This window comes from Carassius gibelio, chromosome A2 (genome assembly GCF_023724105.1).
Source record: "Carassius gibelio isolate Cgi1373 ecotype wild population from Czech Republic chromosome A2, carGib1.2-hapl.c, whole genome shotgun sequence".
Classification (NCBI taxonomy): Eukaryota; Metazoa; Chordata; class Actinopteri; order Cypriniformes; family Cyprinidae; genus Carassius; species Carassius gibelio.
The window spans coordinates 1,138,801-1,146,312 of record NC_068372.1 but is presented as its reverse complement, the minus strand read 5'-3'; positions in this window follow the sequence as shown (position 1 = coordinate 1,146,312).

The following is a 7,512-nucleotide window of genomic DNA, read 5'->3' as shown; positions in this document are numbered from 1 at the left end:
TAAATAGGCGCTGTCTATATAAATAAACATCAGATTTGAATTTTAAACAACTACATTCTCGCCTGAAATACTTTTAAAATTACATTTCATGACACAATAACAGTAATATTTTGAAAATGTTGATCCGAATAAATGGTGGTTGAACTCAACCAATGCTGCATGAACTCAACCAATCAGAATGTTTAGCGCCAAAGTCCCGCCCCCGAAAGTTCCTGAACTTTAAAAAAGTACTACCTCGCCAGCAGGGACTTTCTGAGGGGCATTTTTTTACCCGGAACTTTATTTAGTTCCTGGTTCCTGCGGTGGAAACACACCAAGTACCAGGCCAAAGTCCCTAGTTCCTGGGTAAAGTTCCTGCGGTGGAAACGTGGCTTTTGTGAATTTCCCCCACATTTTTGGACGGGTTTTGTTTCACAATCCTCTACAGGGTGCGGTTATCCCTGTTGCTTGTACCTTTATTCTACCACATCTTTTCCTTCCCTTCACCTCTCTATTAGTGTGCTTGGACACAGAGCTCTGTGAACAGCCAGCCTCTTTTGCAATGACCTTTTGTGTCTTGCCCTCCTTGTGCTAGGTGTCAATGGTCGTCTTTTGGACAACTGTAAAGTCAGCAGTCTTCCCCATGATTGTGTAGCCAACAAAACTAGATTGCTTTTTGTGAGACACCTAAACATCCTCTCAATGGCTCACTGATTTAAAAATGATAAACCTGATGTCATTTAAAAAATGGGAAGAAAGTTGTGGGATAAGAACATAACAAAATAAAAATAAAAAAACAAAAGGTAGTTTCATGTAAGTATGTGCGAATGGTACATTGGGTCTTAGGTGTCTTTTGAGTTCCCTTTCAGTCGGTCACGTTCGACGTTAGGAATGGGATCTTGCCCGAGAGCCCAATCACCTTCGAGTGGTACAAAACGAGCCAATGGTATAAAAAGTCCCTTGGTCTGCGGAATTTGCATCGCAATCTCCGCATCGCAGAGCGGGTATATAAGGAGCAATGCGAGCAACTCGCATTCAAGCTTTCGCTTCGGAGCCGAGCACATCGCTTGCTGCAATCACCGGAGTGATATATCGCTCCTTGTGACGGTCACGATCGTTCTGTCACGTGTCTGGGCTTCCAGCACGCTGAGACTGCGTTCGTGGATGGCTCATGTTCTCATTGCGGGGACATGACCATCTCGGCGTTGAGATCGAGACTCGATTACCTTAAAAGGTATAGAGGCCCCTCTGCCACACCCCGTTCTAGCTTCTCGTAAGAGGGCTACTTCGGCTGGTGGCCAGGGTGATCTGAGGGTTACCGTGTGGGCTTCCCCGACGAGCGAACCTCCTCGGGCCACACCCCCTCACATACGCCGCAGCCGGTCGAGTTCCCGGATGAGTTTGCTGGACCCTCTCAGGCTCCTGACATCTCATTCGGGGCTCGCGAAGAGGACCGTATGTCGATCGCCGCATCACAAGGCGGGCTTGAGTCCTCGGGAGATGAGGGTTCGGCTGCGTTGCCTCCCTCTGGAGTGCCAGCATTGTCCAAGTCCGAGGGCCGGGGGAGAATCCTTTGTTCTCGTTTTCTTTTTGTTCCACCACTGGCCCTGTGGCCGGTGGTACCCAAACCTTCACTAAAAGAGCTGTTTCCTCTACCTCCGGGTCCCAAGAGGCCACGAACGACAGCTGGCGACGTGCTTCCTCGCCGCTCTCGTTCTCCTCTCCCCTTGCCAGTTTCCATACAAAGACGGCTCAAGATGCTAACGCCCAAGCGCATTTTCGAATGCATTAGTCCGATGGATTGGTTTGCAGCGATCGACCTGAAGGATGCGTACTTTCATGTCTCCATTCTTCCTCGACACAGACCGTTTCTTCGGTTTGCTTTCGAGGGGCAGGCATATCAGTACAAGGTTCTCCCATTCGGGTTGGCCCTGTCTCCCCACATCTTTACGAAGGTCGCGGAGGGAGCCCTGGCTCCTCTCAGGGAACAAGGTGTCTGTATCCTCAACTACCTCGACGACAGGCTGATCCTAGCTCACTCTCGAGAGCGGTTGTGCGAGCACAGGGATCTGGTGCTCAGACACCTCGCCCGACTGGGTCTTCAGGTCAACTGGGAAAAGAGCAAACTCTCCCCTGTGTAGAGGATCTCTTTCGGTCGCCATGTTCGCGCAGCGTACTAATGAGCACGCGCAGTCACTGCTGAATTGCCTGAGACAAGTCGAGGGCAAGAGAGCGGTTCCACTGAAACTGTTTCAGAGGCTCCTGGGGCATATGGGGTCCGCGGCGGCAGTCATACCGCTCTGCTACTCCATATGAGACCGCTTCAGCACTGGCTTCACGACCGAGTCCCGAGATGGGCATGGCAACAGGGCACGCTCCGAGTGACCATCACTCCGGCCTGCCGCCGATACTTCACCCCGTGGTTGGACCCCTCGTTTCTACGGGCCGGCGTGCCCCTAGAACCGGTGTCCAGACATGTTGTTGTATGAACAGATGCCTCTGCCACGGGCTGGGGTGCCATGTGCAACGGGCATTCTGCGTCAGGCTCCTGGACAGGACCCCGACTTCAGTGGCATGTCAATTGCCTCGAGTTGCTAGCAGTACGTCTTGCTCTGCACCGCTTCAAGGCCCTGCTGAAGGACAAGCACGTTCTGGTCCGTACGGCCAACACTGCGACCGTAGCGTACATCAACCGTTAGGGTGGTCTACGCTCCCGCCGCATGTTGCAACTCGCTCGCCATCTCCTCCTGTGGAGTCACAAGCATCTGAGGTCGCTTCGTGCCATTCACATTCCGGGCAGGCTCAATCGTGCAGCCGACGAGCTCTCACGGCAGCAGTCTCGCCCCGGGGAATGGAGACTCCACCCCCAGTCGGTTCAGCTGATTTGGGAACACTTCGGAGACGCTCAGGTAGACCTGTTTGCCTCTCCAGAAAATTCCCACTGCCAGTTGTTTTACTCCCTGACCGAGGGCACCCTCGGCACGGACGCCCTGGCACACAGCTGGTTGCTGGGCCTGCGCAAGTATGCGTTTCCCCCAGTGAGCCTTCTTACACAGACGTTGTGCAAGATCAGGGAGGACAAGGAGCAGGTCCTCATGGTTGCGCCTTTTTGGCCCGGCCGGACCTGGTTCCCCGAACTTGTACTCCTCGCGACAGCCCCTCCCTGGCCAATTCTTCCGAGGAAGGACATTCTTTCTCAGAGACGGGGCACCCTCTGGCACCCATGTCCCGATCTGTGGAACCTACATGTGTGGGTTCTGGACGGGTCACGGAAGGTTTAGGTACCTTGCCACCACAGGTGGTAGCTACCATCACTTCAGCTAGAGCCATTTCCACCAGATCATCAGGTTCCTGAGAGGAGCAAGGAGGCTCAATCCGCCTCGCCCTCAGCAAGTCCCCTCTTGGGATCTCGCAGTGGTTCTATCAGCACTGCAGAGAGCTCCCTTCGAACCCTTGCTCTCAGTAGAGCTAAAGTTTTTAGCATTGAAAACTGCGCTCCTGACGGCTTTGGCTTCGGTGAAGAGCGTCGGGGACCTGCAGGCATTTTCAGTTGACGAAGTGTGCCTGGAATTCGGGCCGGCTAACTCTCACGTTATCTTGAGACCCCGGCCTGGGTACGTGCCCAAAGTTCCCACCACTCCTTTTAAGGATCACCTTCTTTTTGGAAAACTGGGACGCCATGTCATCCGGACTAAAGAGGACAAGGACAACACAAGTTGTTATCAGCGCTCAGTTCAGAAGCCTGCATCTCTGATGATATGTGGTTGCATGAGTGTGGCATGGGCAGCTTACACATCTGGAAAGGCACCATCAATCACTGCACATCCGTTTATTTATTTTTATCCGTTTTATATTTTCAACACCGCTGCAGCTGGTAAGTGGTGTTTCATTCTCAGCCAAGCAATTTTAATGTTTATTTACGGATTATTATTTTACGATGTGATGTGAGAACATGCAGATATGTTGTTTATATTGCTGTGTGTAGCCTATAGTGTAGAAGTTACACTAGCGTGCTGTTTGAGGGAGAAAAGTTTCACAGGCATCGAAGGGTCTGGTCTTTTTTATGTTATTTGACTAAACTATTATTATATTACAGTACTTATTTATCTTTTAACACATAGAGTGCCTTAAAAATAATTATCGCAGCACTCGTAAGGCCTATTCAGATTTTTTCTTTCTCTGAATTATCATTATAAAAATGAAAACAATTCAGAAATGAATTAAAATATAATTATATATTAAATGTGACGCAAATATTTTTTTTCTACAATAGCAACAGTGTTTACAACAGTAAGACCACTTTAGACTGTAAACTCAATAATATCTCTCTGGAAATAGATGTAAAAATATCAATGTCAATAAAAAATGCATAATATACCTGACATCAAAGTGCAGTGTGAAGGATGTGAATAACAAATGTAGCCTGTCATTTGTATACATTTCAAAGGTGTTCAATTTTAGACAACAACAACTACAACAGTAATAATAATATTAATCACTATATTCCAGTGTATCAGTTTTTTTATGTTTTGTATCAATATTTAAGGTGGACTTCTTGATTAGGTGCAAGAGTAGTAGTGATGGTTAAAATAATAGATTAATGCTGAAATAGTGAGTGGAAAGTAATAGATCAGATGAGGAGATGGAGATAGAGGAAGAAAAAGAGGGAAATGTAGAGGCACAAGTGACAGAAAGAGAGCAAGTAACAGCAAGCCAGGAGACAGAGGCTGGTGAGAAAGAGGCAAATGTAGAGGCACGAGTGTTTTCTATAGTTTTTACTATAAGCACTGTTCTTAATTATTCTGTAGAACAGAGAAGAAAAAGCCATCAGGATGGGACAATTTAAGACATTTCAGTTTCTAATCCCAGAGATATTATTTTTAAACTTAAAATGGTCTTCTCTATTGTTTCTTTTCAAAACTGCATCAAAGCATTTGCTGCTGTATCAATACATAATCATCCATATCGATACGTGAATCAGCAAGGAATGCATCACAATATATTGCTGTATTGATATTTTGAATAGGGCAATTTAAAGCCTTGTTCCATTTATCACTTTTATACTTTGAGCACCTGCCCCTCCAAAGGTCTCTGCATAGCCCTGCTCGGAGGGAGTGTCAGCCACGTTAAAAAAGTTAACCGCTTAAGTCATTTGTGGATTAATGCATATTGGTGACGCGAACCATTTAAAGCACCAACCCTTTAAAGTTTGAGCATATTGTTTGCAAACTGAAATTGATTAATTAAATAAAAACAAAGTAGTTGATATGCTTTGTTGTTTTTGTTGTATAGTAGTAGTAATATGCAGTTATTAGCCATGCCCACTGTATATTTTGTTGGTTTTCATGAGACCCCCCTTGAAATTACCAGGACCCTCCATTGCCCCCCCCCCCCCCCCCAGTCAAAATTGTCTGGAGCCGCCACTGCTTAGATGTAATAGTTCTTTTTAGAACCATGACTGTTGCAACATATGACATGGATGTTAACATTTCGTGGAAACTACATGTTGACACAGAAAACTATGTAGCAAAAGAGTGGAAGTCTGGAAGTCCATGGCGTCCAAATAGATGTGAAATCTGTTTTATGTAGTCCATTTCCGACGTATATTCACTCAGGTAACTCTTTGTCCTCATGAAGCTTGCTCATGGATGTCTGAGGTGATGCTTTACACAAAGGGTGTCACATATGGAAATTACATGGCATGCACACATACCTGCAACACAAGAAAACAAAGAAACAGCAGACCAGCAGTATTAATGCATAGACATTTTTAGGCTTCTGTCGATCGTATAGTGGTTTTAAGCCTGGTGATCGTATAGAGTTTTTGTAAATCTAGTTTTAAGTAATTTGACACCTATGGACCGGACCAGTGAGGTGGGAATATCTACTGATAGGGGAAACCTATGAGGAAGTCTTCACCACAGGGTTGCCCCCGAGGCCTGTTGCACTTCCGTTCTTCCCTGGGCTCCTCACTGGCCTGTGTGTGTCCTAATCGGTCCCTGTAGTTGGTGTGCGAACTTATCTGTACAACATCTCCATTCTCTACTGTAACATCAGTCATAATAAACATCATTACCCAAAAATATAGGTTGGTGACTGGAGTGAGCTTCAGTAAAACTTTGAAGGCTGTGAGTGTATTTAAAGTTCTCTCAATGAAAGGAAGTGACAATCAGCTTCCTGTAGTTTTATTTACAAAAGATCTTTCATCTTTGTTGTATATTACAATCTTTGTTCTCCATTCACGTCATGGCTCAAATTTGCCCCTAAACAAAAACTAACAGGCAAATATTAAATAATTTGTGACCGACGGAGAAGTTAAAATGAGTTGCAGCTCACAGTCAGCCACCTAACTCATATTTTCAAACTTAGAAAGGAGTGAACCGTTTCATTGTCCAGTTTCCTAGATGACAGCCAGATAAACCAATAATGATCAAAGCAATAAAGTAAAACAACCAACAGGAATTGTTTCAGTGTGATAACTCAGCAAAATTATTGTTGTTAATGATGATAATATTTAACATATGAGTCAAAGACGTTAATATGTGCGCATCAAAAGAAATGTACAAAAGTGATTTTGTGTCCATAGAAAGCACATTAAATATAAGTAAAATGTCTACTTTTAAGGTTTCAAATAAGTTTTTGGAGAATAAAATGTCAAAATTTGGTTGAAATAATGTTACATTGTCATTCAGTGTAACACTACATTTTTGCAAAAATTCAAACAACATGCTTATTCTGACATATCTAAAAGAATAATGAAGCATACAAAATGTTATTGTGTTTTAAATTAGTAAAAATTACAGTAAAGTAAAGCACTACAACAGTTGAAAAAGCAGTATTACACTTAAACACTTTTGCTTAAACACTTTTTCGTCTTTGACCCATATATCTTCAGATTTTAGAATTGGTATCATGATTAAAATATAGTAAAATATTAAATATATTAAAAATTAACATAATAATAATAATCTTAAATAATTTAATATTAATAATTTAAAATGCAGACATTTATTTTGCATGCTGTTAAAGATATTAAGTTGAGTCAACATACAGATTGAGGGTTTTTGTAAAAAAAAATTCAACCATTTCAGAAATCAGAAATCAGAAAGAGCTTTATTGCCAAGTATGCTTACGCATACAAGGAATTTGTTTTAGTGACATAAGCTTCCAGTACACAGAGACAACAACACACAGAAAAAAATAAAATAAAAAAGGGATTTACAAATTGACAAATAAATAAGTGTATAAACAATTGTGCTATAAATGATAATGGAATAGGATTGAGTGAGATGCAGGAATGTTCTAGGATGGAGGGTTAACAAATAAATATAAGGATATTGCACGTTTATAAGCATAACTAGGGAAAAATTTAGCACTAAACATTTTTTAATATTGTTTCAACATTAAAACAACAACTCACCTTATGTCACAGTGTCTCGTCTGTGTTTCCCTGGGTGTCCACTAGTGGTCTCACTTCCCAATAGTCACTCCACTGCAGGCACTACATTTCCCACAAGCCTTTGTCCCATTAGT